Raw genomic sequence first — 17,034 nt, forward strand, 5'->3', positions numbered from 1 at the left:
AAATCTTATAGTTGTCGTGCCCAACTGAATTTCCAAGCTTCCTCCCAAAATATCCTAATACTGCAGCCTTCCCCATTTCTGTTCATGTCAGCTCCTCCTGCCTTCCAACTACTCTGGCCAAAAACCTTTGAGTCATTCTGGTTCCTCACTTTCTCTCCTACTCCAGTAGTCCAGCATCAATCATAACCAGACCGGTTAGTAAATCCTATCAGCTCCATTTTCAAAATGTATGCAGGACCCCCACACTTCTCACCATCTCCATCACATCTGCCCTGGTCCAAGCCACCACACTCTCTCACCTGATTGTTGCAATGGCAACGGCATCTCAGTTGATCTTCTGCTCCTACCCTTGCTCCCCTATAGTCTGTTGTCAATTCAGCAGTCAGAATGAGTCAGATCCCTTCACTCCTCTGCTCAAAACCCTTTCTTGGGCTCCCCATCTCACTCAGAGTGAAGTCAAGGTCCTTCCAGTGGTCTACAATATCCTGAACGATCTTCCCACCATGCTCTCCAAATTCATTTCCTCCAAATTCATTTCCTCCCCACCTCACTCCATTCCCCCTTACTGGCCCCTTGCTCTTCCTTGAATACCTCAGGCACATCCCACCCCAGGGCCTTTGCACCTGCTATTCCCTCTGACAAGAATATTCTTTCTCCAGATATTCATATCTCCCTCATTCATCTTCTTCAGGTCTGTGCCCTCATGTGATCTTTTCAGAGAGACCTACAAGACCACCCTTTTTAGAAATGTAACTTTTACCCCCATTCTGCACTGTCTATTATCTTTCCCTGTTTTGTATTTTTTTCTTTTAGCATTTGTTACTTTCTAGCACAATCTGTTCTTCCCTAATATTTTACCATCTGTCATTACCCCCACTACCAAATATAAAATCCATAGGGCACAGATTATTTTCATGTTTCGTGTTCACTGATTCCATTACCTAGAACAGTGCCTGGTATATAATAAGTACACAATAAACACATGTTGGATGAATGAATAGATGCTTTGAAAACCAAGTAGAAAAGGAATATGGTGATACCATATATTTTTACTTAAAATATATGCATCTCCAGGGTTTGTTCCAAGAATTAGCACATAATGAAATTGTAACCTAATTTTGCAAAGTATAAGATCACTTTTGTGATCTTTAGTTGTTTTTCAAGATAAATCACCAATCAAGTGTAGCTTTCAGTATTATTATACTTCCATCCCTATTTCAAATCGAATGGCTTTATGGGGCCTATACAATCATCCCTGGATAAAGATGAAAGGACTGAGCTTCATGCTTGACACACGGGGCCATCTGGAAAGCAACCGAAGTCTGCCCCCAGCTGCCAAAAGCCCCCCTCCCTGCTGCCCATGTGAGGCCTTGGAGAAGGAGAGCTCCAGAGGCCCTCAGCACCTCGGAGGGAAGGGATGGCCAAATCAGCGCTGTTTGACAGATGTCACCGTCTGCCATGCGAGTTAAATAAGGCAGAGAGCAGCAGCTGAGGGGATGTTAGCCTCCTGGTCCAAAGGACATTTTAGTGGAGCAGCAAAAAATGTTTAACACGTTCCCCCCTCCCAGAAAAACAGCAAGCAATTTCTCTTCAGGGAGAGAGAAGGAATGAGCTCCCACCAGTTCTGGTAGGTCATTAGGTTGAAAAGCTCCCTCATCCCTTATCTGTTTAGACAAACTAACAGAAAAGTGTCTTCCCTTCCTTGGAGCTTACTTGCCTTGCGGATCGCTTCTCTACCCAGTAGAAGCTCCCTGATGATGGCTACATTTACAGTTTTATTTTCTGACTAACTAACCACTTGAGGAAAAACTAAAAGCAAAGGGTTTTGTTTGTTTTCAGGTTGGCTCCCCAATGAGTCTTGAAGCCTTGGGGACAGAGTCTTTCTTTTCTTTTCTTTTCTTTTCTTTTCTTTTCTTTTCTTTTCTTTTCTTTTCTTTTCTTTTCTTTTCTTTCTTTCTTTTATTTTATTTTGTTAATTTCATTTTATTTTTAAATTTACACCCAAGTTAGCATATAGTGCAACAATGATTTCAGGAGTAGATTCCTTAGTGTCCCTTGCCCATTTACCCCATCTCCCTCCTACACCCCCTCCAGTAACCCTCTGTTTGTTCTCCATATTTAAGAGTCTCTTATGTTTTGTTCCTCCCCCCCCCCCCCGTTTCTATATTATTTTTGTTTCCCTTCCCTTAAGAGTCTTTCTAAGTCACTCTCGCATCCAGTGTGGTCCTGGCACCAGGCTGCACCCGACTTGTTCGTCCAGCACATTTTTAATGAACACCTGGTACATGCCAAGTGCGGGGAACGCTGCCATCAGCTTGTGACCTCACAGAACTCATATTTTAGTGGGAAGATGACAGATATTAAACAAGGAAACAAGGTTTTTATCAGTGCTGCAAATAAAATGAAAAGGAAATGGAAGACAGAGTGGCTTGCCCAGAAAAGGGTTTGGACCCCTAGGAAGCGTGGGGGTAGAAACGATGGTTGGTGCCAGCCCCCTTTTGACCACCAGGCCCTGTCATGTGAACCAGCACCCTCCTTTTTTGGGTCGGCCCCCACTTCAGAGGAAACATTTGTGGGGATGTGGCGAGAGTACAAACAGATGCCCAAGCATGTCCAAATGATGAAAAGTTATGAACCAAGCTAACAAACTGTTCAATAAAATATGATCTACTTCTTACCCAAATTAACTTTCTAAAGACCTGGAAGGCCAGGTCTGCATTCAGCATTCTCAAACTCCTCAGAGCTCTGCATCAGAATAGGGCAGAAGGGGTGATCCCGCCCCTGGCCCTTTGTCCCCGGATGTCAGCCTGTCCCCTTGTCGTCTAGTCTGGCTCTGTTTCTGGTTGTGAGGGGGCGATTTGCATACACATTTGATACCTCTACCCCTATGTCCAGGATTCACCTATGCTTTCCTCAGATAGCCCTCCTGTGATCTGCCTCAGGGTTAGGGGAGCCTTAGGGGCAGCCCAGACCACCCATGGGAGGAGAGTAGAGGCCCTCTGAGGTAGAGGCCCACAGATTCCGCAAATGGGTTTGGGGCCCTCTGGAGGAAAGAATTGTAGGGCCCCGGGTAACTAGGGCTTGGTGTAGAAGAGGAGAAACAGGCTTTGAGTATGCAAGTCCCCTTGGCCCCATGGTCTCCTTGCTTTACAGGGAAGGATATGGCTGGAGGATGACCATACTGGTACCCTCTATAGCACAGACCCAGTATCCCCCTTTTGCCTGGGGCTAGGGTGGTACTGGAGGAGGGAGGCTACTCTTGCTAATGTAATTAAGAAAGACCTCTCTGAGGGGTGGGAGCAGGGCGGACATTTGAAGGGAGACCTGAATGGTAAGGACAAGTGACCCCTGCACGACTCCCAGGGTGTGGGAGAAGAGAATTTCCCAACAAAGGGAAGAGGAAATGCCCTGTCACCATAAGCCCTATAAGGAAGAAAAGAAGGCAGTAGTGGTTCGGGCCTGATCCGGAGGAGGAGATGACAGGACGCGAAGACAGATGGTTAGGCAGGGGCAGGCCCTGGAGGAATCCGTAAGGAGTCCTCCATCTTGATGCAATGGGTGGCCATTGGGGGACTGACATGATCTGAGCCCTGCTATAACCATAGCATGCTGGGGGCTGTGCAAAACAGATGAATAATAAGGAACCACTGTCAAGAGCAAACCAATAGAAGCACTGCACAAAGCGGTCCAGTGCCCTTTATGTAAGGGTCCTAGCGATTAATTCTTCCCCAAATTTCAGAAGGAAGAAAAACTCAACTCTCCTACTGAGCTGGTTTTTGTAGCTCGTCGGGGTTCTCCTCTTGTGCAGACCACCTGAAAGCACAGAGCTGAGCTGGTGCTTATTTCCAGAGTTGACTATTCATTTCTCAATCTGGCATCCAATCTCAATTTTATATCTCATTACCCATATGTTTTCTCATAGACTTTCCTCAGAACAGCATGAATTATAAGTAAATGGCAATAGTAATTACATATACAAGTAATTGCGGCTCAAGAGACTGATATCCGACCAATAGTGCTTTTGGCAATTGTACACCGAAGTGTTTTGTTTGTCTGGTGTATTGTAATTGCAGGGCGGGTAGCAGGAAGATTCCAGTGTGTGCTGCTGGCCTTGGCTACTAAAAAATTATAGCAAAGGCTCGAGATAGTCTTGCTGAGACTTGCTGAGCAAGTTTGTTGAGACTGTTTCCAATCTCTACAAACAGATTTGTGCTATATCTTTTCATGATCCTCCTAACTTTATTATAAGGATGTATAAAATGTTTGTACTTTCGACAAAAAGTATAAAGCATAATACAATGAACACTCACATATTTAACTCCCAGTGTAAGGAACCAAGCAATAACGAATATAGCTGAAGCTCCCTGAATTCCCTGCCCAAATCATAAACCCCTTCCAGTCCCCAGAGGTCACCACTATTTTGAATTTGGTGTTTTATCATCACCGAGCATTTAAAAACTACTTTTACTATATAAGTGTGGCTCTTTGGAAATAAGTAGAACTGCTTTGTATGGTTTTACATTTTGCGTGGTATTTGACTTATCCTTGCCCCCTTTTGCTTAAAATTGTTGACATTTATCCCCTTCACTTCTGTAGTTCATTGATTTTCACTGTGTGCTGTTCCATGACTATTTCTATATTCGTTCACCTGCTGAAGTATATTTTGGGTTGTTTCTGTTTCTCCCCCACCCCCTGCCCACCTTTACTAATAAGGCTGCTACAAACATTCTTGCACGCACCTCCTTGGATTCACTATATCTTAAATTACAAAACATAAACACACCTGGGAAACTCAGCTCTTCAGACACAGTTCTGACCTGACATCATTATTGTCAGATTGGTTTCCCATCACTCATATTTGGTCCATTATAATAGCATCAAGATGGATGTTTATAATAAGAAGATATATTCCAGAGAGGGATAGAATGATTTAAAAATTAGAACTTGGAACTTTTGAAAAGCCCTGTAAGTTACCAAGGAGTTCATCTAGTCAAACACTTTCATTGTATAGACAAAGGCAGAGATTCCAGAATGGGACTAAGGACAGTGGGTCCTATCCTGGGCCCCCAGTGTGATGGCCATACATATGAAATATAGAAAAAGTAAATTCCCTTGCTTTTCCTTCTATTCACTAAGCCCCCCTAAACCATGCACCATGAAATGTCGACTGCTCAACAAAGTCCTTCTTAGCTGAATTATAACTGTGTTTCCCTTGATCAATTCAAACCACATTTTTTATTTTTCGAGTCATTTTTACCACGGCTTTGCTGAAGTAGAAGCAAAAGACCTGAAACTAACATAAATTTCCTATTCAAACACAGTAAGAACAATTGGATTTGCAAAGGAAAATAAAAAGAAATCACAAAGGAAAAGAAACTAGAACATTAATATGTTTGGAAGAATTTGTTGGGGACAGGATGTGGGAAACTATGAGTTTCCTGGGAGAAGAGTGAATTTCAAAAGCTGCCTGTCATTTGGTGAGATTCTCCAAGGGCTCCCTCCTTGACCAAACTTTAGTCAGTCCCTACCCTTGATACCTAACCTAGTTCCTATTAGTAACTCTCCATACGCTGACCCCACTAATACTGCCCGTTGACCATAAATCCCCTGCTCGTGTGTTGTGTGGGGCTGAGTTCAATCTCTCTCTCTCCCCTGTTGCAACAGTCTTAAAAAATCCTCCTCGCCTGTTTAATTCTGTTATGTGCAGTTTTTCTTGGACAGATTTACCTCTCAATGCAGAGAGGATCCAGACTGTCACTGGGTCCCACATTACAAGCTGTCCATGTTTGCAATAACCTGAGACAGTCTCAGTGTGTGCCTGGCACGGGAGTATAATCACCAGTGGTACCCATTCCACTGTCAAAAGTGCCCCAGTTTGGACAATAAATCATAGAATTACCCACACATGGTGTGAAATTTACTGGCTAAATTGTCATCGGGACTCTCAGTGCCAAGAGGACATGCTGGACTTTTAAAATGGTGCTACAGCAATTCAAAGAACAAAAGAGAGCAGACTCCTTAAATGAGAACACTCCTTTCCAGTCCTGACCCCTGAGGCATAGTTACATTAGAATTGTATCATTTTATGTCTAAATTAAAACATTTCTCCATAAACAAAAAATGATGATTTTCATCACTTTGTCTCTCAAACATGTTCATACATTGCCTTTATTATACCTCTCCTTCGATGACTATGGAGGGGTTTATCACAGCACGCTTACCAGAAATGTGACATGCATTCCAGAGCAATGAGGAGAGAGGGAGGGAGGAGACAGAGCCACCAGGAAGGCCAATGTGGTGCCGGCCTTAGGAAAAACAAGTGAGAATGGGGAATCGATACCTCATTCTCCCATGAATTGCATTAAAAGGCTGAAATGAGTTTGCAAAACAATAATCGAAGCTGACAGCTGCTCTCGACAGGTTGGGACAAATGAAAATTGAGCTGGGCTTTCACATGCTGTGGGGAGCGGGCAGGACGGGCAGGAACCTCCTAATGCCTTTCACTTGGAAACACTGGGTTTCTTAATTGTCTCCTGTCCTGAAGCCAAAGGAGAAGATCCCTCATTAAGGTGACGTTTGCCGAGTGTTTTTGAGAAATGGACGTTTTAGCTCCTTCCACTTGTTTGAAAGTATCTGCAAGAGGCCCATATCGTGCAGGGCTTCCAGGAGTCCAGTGGGACAGGAGAAGTCAAACTCCATCAGCAGGATCTCAGGTAGGGGCCTTCAGGCACAGGCCGGGGTGGGGGTGGCAGGGGGAAGGGCTGGGTCAGATAATCTCCAAATTTCATCCTATTGGGAAAGTCTATGATTCTGCCTCAATGGACTCGGCATGGGTTTGTTAACCCCGTTTTATAGATAGGAAGATTTGAATGAGGAAAGAGCAACGACACTGAAGGGGAGCTGAGCCTCCTGACTCAGCTGAGCTCAGTATGAGACCTGAAAGATGAGACTGTTGATTTAAAAAAAGGAGACTGTTGATTTAAAAAAAAAAGGAGTTGGGGCACCTGGGTGGCTCAGTCGGTAAAGTGTCCAACTTTGGCTCAGGTCATGATCTCATGGTTTGTGGGTTCGAGCCCTGTGTCGGGCTCTGTGCTGCTAGCTCAGAGCCTGGAGACTTGCTTCGGATTCTGTGTCCCTCTCTCGCTCTGCCCCTCCCCTGCTCATGTTCCATCTCTCTCTCAAGAATAAATAAAACATTAAAAAATTAAAAAAAAAAAAAGGAGCAAAGACCATCAGGAGGTTGCTTTACTGAAACCTCACCATTCAAAACGGGGTCCTGCCTGCAGCATCACATCTCTGGACTGCTGGTTAGAAATGCAGAATCTTAGATCCCACCCCAGACCTGCTCAATCAGAATCCGCATTTAACAAAATCACAGTGGATCCAAAACCTTTAAGATGCAGCAAAAGTGGTTCTAAGAGGGAAGTTTATAGCAATACAGGTCTATCTCAAGAAGCAAGAAAAATCTCAAATAAACAACCTAACCTTACACCTAAAGGAGCTAGAAAAAGAAGAACAAACAAAACCCCAAAAAACAGCAGAAGGAATAATAAAGATTAGAGCAGAAATACATGATACGACACTAAAAAGACAATAGAACAGATCAATGAAGACAGGAGCTGGTTCTTTGAAAAGATCAACAAAATTGATAAACCTCTAGCTAGAGTCAATAACAACAACAACAACAACAACAATAACAACAACAAAACAAAAAAAGAGAGAACTCAAATAAACAAAATCACTAATGAAAGAGGACAAAGAAAACTGACACCACAGAAATACAAATAATTGTAAGAGAATATTATGAAAAATTATATGCCAACAAACTGGACAACCTAGAAGAAATGGATAAATTCCTTGAAATATATAACCTCCTTAAACTGAAGCAGGAAGAAATACAAAGTTTGAACAGACCAATTACCAGCAACGAAATTGAATCAGTAATAACAAAGACCCCAAACAAACTGAAGTCCAGGACCAGACAGCTGTAGGTGAGTTCTACCAAACATTTAAACAAGAGTTACTACCTGTTCTCAAATTCTTTCAAAATATAGAAGAGGATGGAAAACTTCCAAAATCATTTTATGAGGTCAGCATTACCCTGATACCAAAATCAGATAAAGACACCACACAAAAGAGAGAACTATAGGCCAATATATCTGATAAAAATAGTTGCAAAAAATGACACATCGGACAAAGGGCTAGTATCCAAAATCTATAAAGAGCTCATCAAACTCCACACCCGAAAAACAAATAACCCAGTGAAGAAATGGGCAGAAAACGTGAATAGACACTTCTCTAAAGAAGACATCCGGATGGCCAACAGGCACATGAAAAGATGTTCAACGTCGCTCCTTATCAGGGAAATACAAATCAAAACCACACTCAGATACCACCTCACGCCAGTCAGAGTGGCCAAAATGAAGAAATCAGGAGACTATAGATGCTGGAGAGGATGTGGAGAAACAGGAACCCTCTTGCACTGTTGGTGGGAATGCAAATTGGTGCAGCCGCTCTGGAAAGCAGTGTGGAGGTTCCTCAGAAAATTAAAAATAGACCTACCCTATGACCCAGCAATAGCACTGCTAGGAATTTATCCAAGGGATACAGGAGTACTGATGCATAGGGGCACCTGTACCCCAATGTTTATAGCGGCACTCTCAACAATAGCCAAATTATGGAAAGAGCCTAAATGTCCATCAACTGATGAATGGATAAAGAAATTGTGGTTTATATACACAATGGAATACTACGTGGCAATGAGAAAAAATGAAATATGGCCTTTTGTAGCAACATGGATGGAACTGGAGAGTGTGATGCTAAGTGAAATAAGCCATACAGAGAAAGACAGATACCATATGGTTTCACTCTTATGTGGATCCTGAGAAACATAACAGAAACCCATGGGGGAGGGGAAGGAAAAAAAAAAAAAAAAGAGGTTAGAGTGGGAGAGAGCCAAAGCATTAGAGACTGTTAAAAGCTGAGAACAAACTGAGGGTTGATGGGGGGTGGGAGGGAGGGCAGGGTGGGAGGGAGGGCAGGGTGGGTGATGGGTATTGAGGAGGGCACCTTTTGGGATGAGCACTGGGTGTTGTATGGAAACCAATTTGACAGTAAATTTCATATATTAAAAAATAAAAAAATAAATAAATAATTAAAAAAAAAAAAAAAAAAAAAAAGAAAAATTTGATAGTGATACATGTGGCATAGTAATGTCCTAAGGGACAGAGGAAAGAATTGTGCCAGCTTGTTCAATAAATATTTGTGATCTTTGAAAAAAAAAAAAAATAATTGCAAAATACTAGCAAAATGAATGCAACAATACATTTTAAAAAATCATTCACCATGATCAAGTGGGATTTATTCCTGGGATACAAGGGTGGTTTAATATTTGCAAAGGAATCAACATGATATATCATATCAGTAAGAGAAAGGATAAAAACCAAGCATTTGACAAAGTACAACATCCATTCATGATAAAAACTTTCAACAAAGTAGGGTTGTAGGGGACATACCTCAACATAATAAAGACCATATACGAAAACCCCACAGCAAACATCATACTCAGTGAGGAAAAATGGAGACCTTTTCCCCTAAGGTCAGGAATAAGACAAGGATGTCCACTTTCACTACTTTTATTCAACATGGTGTTAGAAGTTCATGAGATCAAGTCCCGCAGAGCCTGTTTGAGATTTTCTCTATCCCTGTCTAAACAAACAAACAAACAAACAAAGAAACAAACTTAAAAACAAACAGGGGCGCCTGGGTTGGTTAAGCAGCTGACTTCAGGTCAGGTCATGATCTTGCAGTTTGTGAGTTTGAGCCCGCTTTGGGCTCTGTGCTGATAGCTCAGAGCCTGGAGCCTGCTTTGGATTCTTTGCCTCCCTTTCTCTCTGCCCTTCCCCTGCTCATGCTCTGTCTCTCTCTCTCTCAAGAATAAACAAACATTAAGAAAATTAAAAAACATAAATAAAAGGCAAGGTACTGAACGAAGAAGAAATTTGCAAATGACATATCCAATAAAAGGGTTAGTATCCAAAATATATAAAGAAGTTATACAACTCAACACCCAAAAAACAAATTATCCAATTAAAAAATGGGCAGAAAACACGAACAGACATTTCTCTAGAGAAGACATACAGATGATGGACAGACACGTGAAAAGATGCTCAACATCACTCATCATCAGGGAAATGCAAATCAAAGCTACAATAAGCTATCACCTCACACCTGTCAAAATGGCTACAATAAAAAAAACACAAGAAACAACAAGTGTTGTCAAGGATTTGGAGAAAAAGGAACCCTGTGCATTGTTGGTGGGAATGCAAATTGGTGCAGCCACTGTGGAAAACAGTATGGAGGTTCTTCAAAAAATTGAAAATAGAACTACCCTATGATCAGGTAATTGCACTACTGGGTATTTACCCCCAAAATACAAAAGCGCTAATTCAAAGGGATACATGCATACCTAAGTTTATTGCAGCATTATTTAAATAGCCAAATTAATGGAACAGCTCAAGTATCCATCGATGGATGGATAAAGATGTGGTATGTAAATATATGTACATATATATCCATATTTATCCATAATTATATATATTATATATATAATGAAATATTATTCAGTCAGAAAAAAGAATGAAGTCTTGCTGTTTGCAACAACATGGATGGATCTAGAAAGTATGATGCAGGGGCGCCTGGGTGGCGCAGTCGGTTAAGCGTCCGACTTCAGCCAGGTCACGATCTCGCGGTCCGTGAGTTCGAGCCCCGCGTCAGGCTCTGGGCTGATGGCTCGGAGCCTGGAGCCTGTTTCCGATTCTGTGTCTCCCTCTCTCTCTGCCCCTCCCCCGTTCATGCTCTGTCTCTCTCTGTCCCAAAAATAAATAAAAAACGTTGAAAAAAAAAAATTAAAAAAAAAAAAAAAAAAAGAAAGTATGATGCTAAGCAAAATAAGCCAGTCAGAGAAAGACAAATACCATATGATTTCACTCATATGTGGAATATAAGAAACAAAATAAAGGAGCAAAGGAAAAAAGAGAAAAAGAGAGGGAGACAAACCAAGAAACAGATTTTTTTTAAGTTTTTATTTAACTAATCTCTACACCCAACATAGGGCTTGAAGTCAGGACCCTGAGATCAAGAGTCACATGCTCATCTGACTGAGCCAGCCAGGCGCCCCAAGAAACAGACTCTTAACTATAGAGAACAAACTGATGGTTACCAGAGGTGAGGAGGACAGGGGGATGGGTGAAATAGGTGAGGGGGACTAAAGAGTATACTTATCATGGTGACAAAAAAAAAAAAAAAAAAAAGAAAGAAAAAGAAAAAGAGAAAAGATCACAGTTCCTTCACATATTCATTCACACTAGCTGAAGTCAAGAATTTCTAGGAAACGGTTTATACTCTTAATAAAGAACAAAAGTTTTTGAACCAAAAAGGAAAAAAAACCCAACAAAAACAAGAAAGCACCCTTCCCACCATAAAACAAAACCCCAAGTCATTTGTAGGCACTTGAGAGTTTGAGAAGCAATGACTGGAACTCTGGATCACACTTTGAATAGCAAGACTCCAAAAAGCATTTAAAGCTACGAATTCTCTTTTGACATAGTTCTGAGGCTTTTATGCAATCAGGCCAGCTTACCAAGCTCTGAGGCATCATTTCGCATACCAGCACCCTCTGCAGAATTACTAAATTTGCTTTTTTATTTATTTAAAAAAAAATTTTTTTTAACGTTTATTTATTTTTGAGACAGAGAGAGACAGAGCATGAACAGGGGAGGGGCAGAGAGAGAGAGAGACACAGAATCTGAAACAGGCCCCAGGCTCTGAGCTGTCAGCACGGAGCCCGACGCGGGGCTCGAACTCACGGAGTGTGAGATCATGACCTGAGCCGAAGTCGGACGCTTAACCGACCAAGCCACCCAGGCGCCCCTAAATTTGCTTTTTTACAACATGAGTTTAAATCTGATAAGAGTCATAGGAAAGGGACCTCCATCAGTTTCAGACTAAAGCACTCTCTTTCTCTCTCTCCCCTCTTCCCTTTCCTTCTCCCTGGAGACCTGGTGCACAGATTTGCGTTGGTAATAATCTTGTATTCATAACACATTCTCAGCATCATGTTTGTTTCAAGAGGAAGACACCAGCCTTGCTCAGGTTGAAGATTCTGAATTACAGTTTGTTTGGTAGTTTGCTGGGTTTGCTACAAGTCTCTTTTTTGACTAAGCAGGAAATTGTTTTTTCCTTCATTTCAGGAAATATTGTATTCTAATTTTATCTTACTGATGATCTGACTGGGAAGTGACAACCAAGCATAAGCCCATGTTAATAATTTTGTCTTCTTTTCTTTGTTTCTGCAAAAACCACTTGGTGTGAAATAAAGTTTCAATTAGGTCTAATATATGGGTTGTCTTGGGATACACTTGGGAAGACACAGGAAGAATTAAATTGCAGGTTTTAGTTGAACCATATGAAATTGCCACTTTCACAGGTTAAAGAGCAGCGAAACATTGGCAGCTTCTTTTAATCAACCTAATTATAATGTTTCAATTTAGAATTTCTTGACCTAGGGAATATCAAGAGAGTAGCAAGTGCTATTTGTGGAGGCTGGGCTGTTCTATTTCCTTGGAGATTTTTTTTTTTTGGAGGTTAGGACAAATGCTCTGAAGGCTAGATAACCATTTTTCTATTCTGAGCAGCCAGGGAGAAATGGTGTTAGAAGGTCAGGTTTGGTTATAGATTCAGGATGAAAGTATGTATCCTTGAAGGAGGCTTATCACCTTCCGAATCTGTGAAATATATAAATGGTGCCAAACCCTGACACGACAAACTAGGGTGAATTTTTCTACTTCCTTGTTATAGTCAAATGCAGGTAATGGTTTAACTCTTATCACAGCAAGAAGAGCTTTTCCCTGTCACAAACTAACACCACTCTTTAGTCAGAATGTGGGAGAGGAAGAGTCAAAGGTAAATGTAAGAATCTAGTCCCTTTCTTATTCTTATCACAATTATACTGTAGGCATGCTGTGTTCCACGGCACTCTAAGACTATTCTATGATAGTTCCATGGTACTCTAAGACTATTCTATCATATTCTATGATTCTATTCTATGAATCCCATCAGAGTGTAATGAAGTATTTAAGCGTGCTGGCCCAGGATCACGCTTTAAGTAGCAAAGGTAGGAATCATGTATTATTTGTAATGGTGTGCATAGTGCTTTTAAGAGATCTTGGCACACAGAAGGCATTAACAACTGTTTTATCCCAAGTTTTAAAATTTGTTGAGGGGCTCCTGGGTGGCTCAGTCAGTTAAGTGTCTGGCTTCAGGTCAGGTCATGATCTTGAGGTTCATGAGTTTGAGTCCTGCATCGGGCACTGTGCTGATGGCTCAGGGCCTGGAGCCTGCTTCAGACTCCATGTCTCCCTCTTTCTGTTCCTCCCTTGCTCACACTCTGTCTCTCTCTCTCTCTCAAAAATAAATAAACATTAAATAAATTAAAATAAAAATTTGTTGAATAATGGGGTGCCTGGGTGGCTCAGGCATTCCTTTAAGCATCTGACTTCGGCTCAGGTCATGATCTCATGTTCCTGGGTTTGAGCCCCGCATTGGGCTAGGTGCTGACAGCTCAGAGCCTGAAGCCTGCTTCGGATTCTGTTTCTCTCTCTCTCTCTCTCTCTTTCCCTCTCAAAAATAAATAAACATAAAAAAAAAAAGAAATCTGTTAAAATTTGTTGAATAAATGGTGACTTTTAATAACCAATCACATTACCAAGAATTGAAGATATTACATTAAAAATCTTTGTGGATCATAAAAACCAATTTGGCAATAAATATCAGGAGTCACATTCTATGAACCAGTAATTATAATAAAAGGTCATATCCTATAAACCAGTAATTGCAAGACACTTATCTTAGGAAAGTTAAATTGTTTGAAATGTTTGAAAACACCATTAGGTAAAAAAATATTTCCCTTATATACATGAGTTGAAAAAAACTGAAAGCCTAAAACTCAAGAATAAGCTATTATAGAGAAAGTAACGATATTTTTAGACTATTTAATATTTAATAACCTTGGGAAATACTCGAGAAAGGTGAGGGTGAAAAACCTTGACACCAATATCTTATCCTTCTTGTTACCTAGCACTATATCACAAAAATGTCCCAAATTACTTAAAATTCTGCCAAAATAGTATTTTTAATGGCTGTAGAATATTCCATTGGATGTAAATAAAGTTATTAACTGTTTCATGAATACACATACACACACATGCACTAAAAAATAACATGCAGATGGGATCATAGCATCCCTATTGTTCTGTACATTTTCTCAGCTGATATATAGAGAGCTCATCACATAAGCACACACAGATCTTCATTAATTCTTTTCATCTTCAATGCCAGGATAGTATTCCGCTGCAGAGATACATGTTGATTTTTCAAAACAGCTCTTATTGATTCCTTTAGGCTATTTATAGCTTCTTTGCTATTAAAACAACCCTTCAACAGATACATACATTTTTGTGCATGTATGCAAGTATTTCTGTAGGATAAATTCTGAAATTGCCAGATCAAAGAGAATGTCCATTTAAAAAATTTGAATAGACATTGCCAAATTGCCCTCCAAATTATCGCACCAATTAACATTCACTTCAACAGTGTATGAAAGTAACTGCTTCATTTTAAAGTGGAAACAGTGAGGAATGCCTGGGTGGCTCAGTTGGTTAAGCGTCTGGCTTTTGATTTTGGCTCAGGTCATGATGTCATGGTTTGTGAGTTTGAGCCCTGTGTCAGGCTCTGTGCTGACAGTGCAGAGCCTGCTTGGGATTCTCTCTCTCCCCCTCTTTAACCCCTTCCCCATTCCCTCTCTCTCTCTCTCAAAATAAATAAACTTAAAAAAAATAAAGTGGGAACACTGGATGGGATACAGAGTTGATGTCTGAACAACATGGGTTTGAACGGTTTGTGTGGTCCACCTACATGCGGATATGTTACAGTACAGTACTGCAAATGTATTTTCTCTCCCTTATGATTTTTCTTAATGACATTTTCTTTTCTCTAGCCTCCTTTATTGTAAAATACAGTATATAACACTTATAGCATACAAAATATGTATTAATCGACTGTTGATGTTATTGGTAAGGCTTCCCTTGAACTGTAGGCTCTTAGTTAACTCTTGGGGAGTCAACATCATATGCAGATTTTCATTTGTGTGGTGGGTTGGCGCCCCAACTCCTGCATTGCTTAAAGACCAACTGTATTTATGTGTATATGTGTATGTGTTTGAAATAGATTTCGTGAACCCCAACCATTCTATGACATGATTGTAAATGAGGTCCCTTTTTCTCCTTCCCTACATCCCTTTCCACTTTTTCTTCCTTCCTACCTTCCTTTTTTCATTTTTTTCCTTCTCTTTCCTCCCTCCCTTTCTGCCTTCCATCTTTATTATTTTATCTAATGGGAAAAGAGACAGAGGGAAAGTCAGGGTAAGGTGAAGGCCAGTGAAGAATTTATGTGGCATTTAGGGAATGGGAAGAAAGCAGGAAATGGGCTTCAGATGGAAGCAAAGTGCTTATTTTGGCAGCATATGGATGAAGATTGGAATGACACAGAGATTAGCAGGGCTTCTGCATAAGATGGCACACAGATTTGTGACTCGTTTTATATTTTTATGGTAACTGTGAGAGGTGATGGACGTATAAATGAAGCCTGTCGTGGCAATCATGCCGCAAAACATACATATAGCAAACCATCGCGTTGTACACGTTAAACTTACGTAATGTTACATCAAATATATCTCAATAAAGATGGAAAAAACTCAGACGCAGAATGTTGTGGGAAATACCTGGAAATGTGTGGTGTGGGGCAAGTCGGACATATTGGGGCAGACGGTTTGGATGTGCATTGCTAATCTTCATGAGCACAAGATTCACCTGAGGAGCTTGTTCGGATTCAATAAGTCCGGATGGGGCCTGACAACCTGCATTTCTAATGGGCTTCTGGGCAACACTGCTGGTCTGGGACCACACTGTGAGGAACAGAACTTAGCTGACAAAGCCAGCTTCCAGAAACAACAGGCAGAAGCATTAGTAAGCAGTGAGAAGGGCTGTGAGCATTACCATTTGGAGCCAAGAATGCCTTCTGCAAATGTTACATACAAGGTGATAAAAGTCGTGAGCTGGCTCCTTCCGTTACTACTGTGTCACCCACCCAATTCAGCTTGGCCCACACCAGCACTGGAACCAGACGCTTCACTCAAACCCATGCTTATTTCTTCTACTCTTGCAGGAATCCTGATCCGGAGATCAGATTGTATTTGATTTGCTTCATCTCCAAAACTTAGTAATGATGTCAGTCACACAGAGTCCGCCAACGTTTCCTTCATTCACATAGCGCCTGGTGCTGCTGACACTGTGCAAGGTTTAAGTGGCAAGTGCCCACCTTAAGTTCAGTCCTGAAGGTGCCCACAACCTGCAGCTGGCAGGATTGAGGCCACACCTTATTGCTTTCCATGCTGGGTGAGGACAAAATGGGAACTATTGCCCAAAGGCCCTGTGTTAAAGTCCTTTGGAATTAAACCATTTTAAGGCTCCTCTACAACTTTCCAATGTTCCACAGAAATGTTTTCTGAAGCGTTATGTTGCGGCAAAGCTAGGATTATTGATGTATGTTTGGGAACTGGGACGTTTTTATATCTAATTCTTCCTGTGGGATGATTTCTTTGCCATCAGTCCTTGTAAATCAAGGGAAGTACAAATGCTAGCTTTAAAAATTCACAAGCTGAGGTTGACAGAAACATTTTTCACCTCTCTGATCCAAGCCAGGCAGTGTTTGATGCTGGCACACCTAGATTTTCCCTCTCTTAGTTTCTGCCTAAGGAAAGCGAGACATGAAGTTACTGGTACACACACACAAGCACACACACATGTGCGTGCTCGCACACAAAAGCTCAGGCTTGGAGCCTTAGGGAAACTAGTAAATGAATAGTCTCCTTTTCAAAACATAATAAAAAAGACAAGACTCAGTGCCGGTCTTAAGAAC

The 17,034-nt window shown here is 41.2% G+C and overlaps 1 protein-coding gene and 1 non-coding gene across 12 annotated transcripts in view; one reads left to right on the forward strand and one right to left on the reverse strand.

The window, feature by feature from the left end:
* The window catches only part of NEK11 (NIMA related kinase 11), a 291,628-nt gene that overhangs the window by 14,297 nt on the left and 260,297 nt on the right, over window positions 1–17,034 (reverse strand). The gene's annotated exons all lie outside the window — the stretch shown is intronic.
* Window positions 15,562–15,664, forward strand: LOC122199005. The gene has a single exon (XR_006193286.1). It is a non-coding gene; the product is annotated as a U6 spliceosomal RNA (small nuclear RNA).

Source organism: Panthera leo, chromosome C2 (assembly GCF_018350215.1).
Source record: "Panthera leo isolate Ple1 chromosome C2, P.leo_Ple1_pat1.1, whole genome shotgun sequence".
In the NCBI taxonomy this organism is placed as follows: Eukaryota; Metazoa; Chordata; class Mammalia; order Carnivora; family Felidae; genus Panthera; species Panthera leo.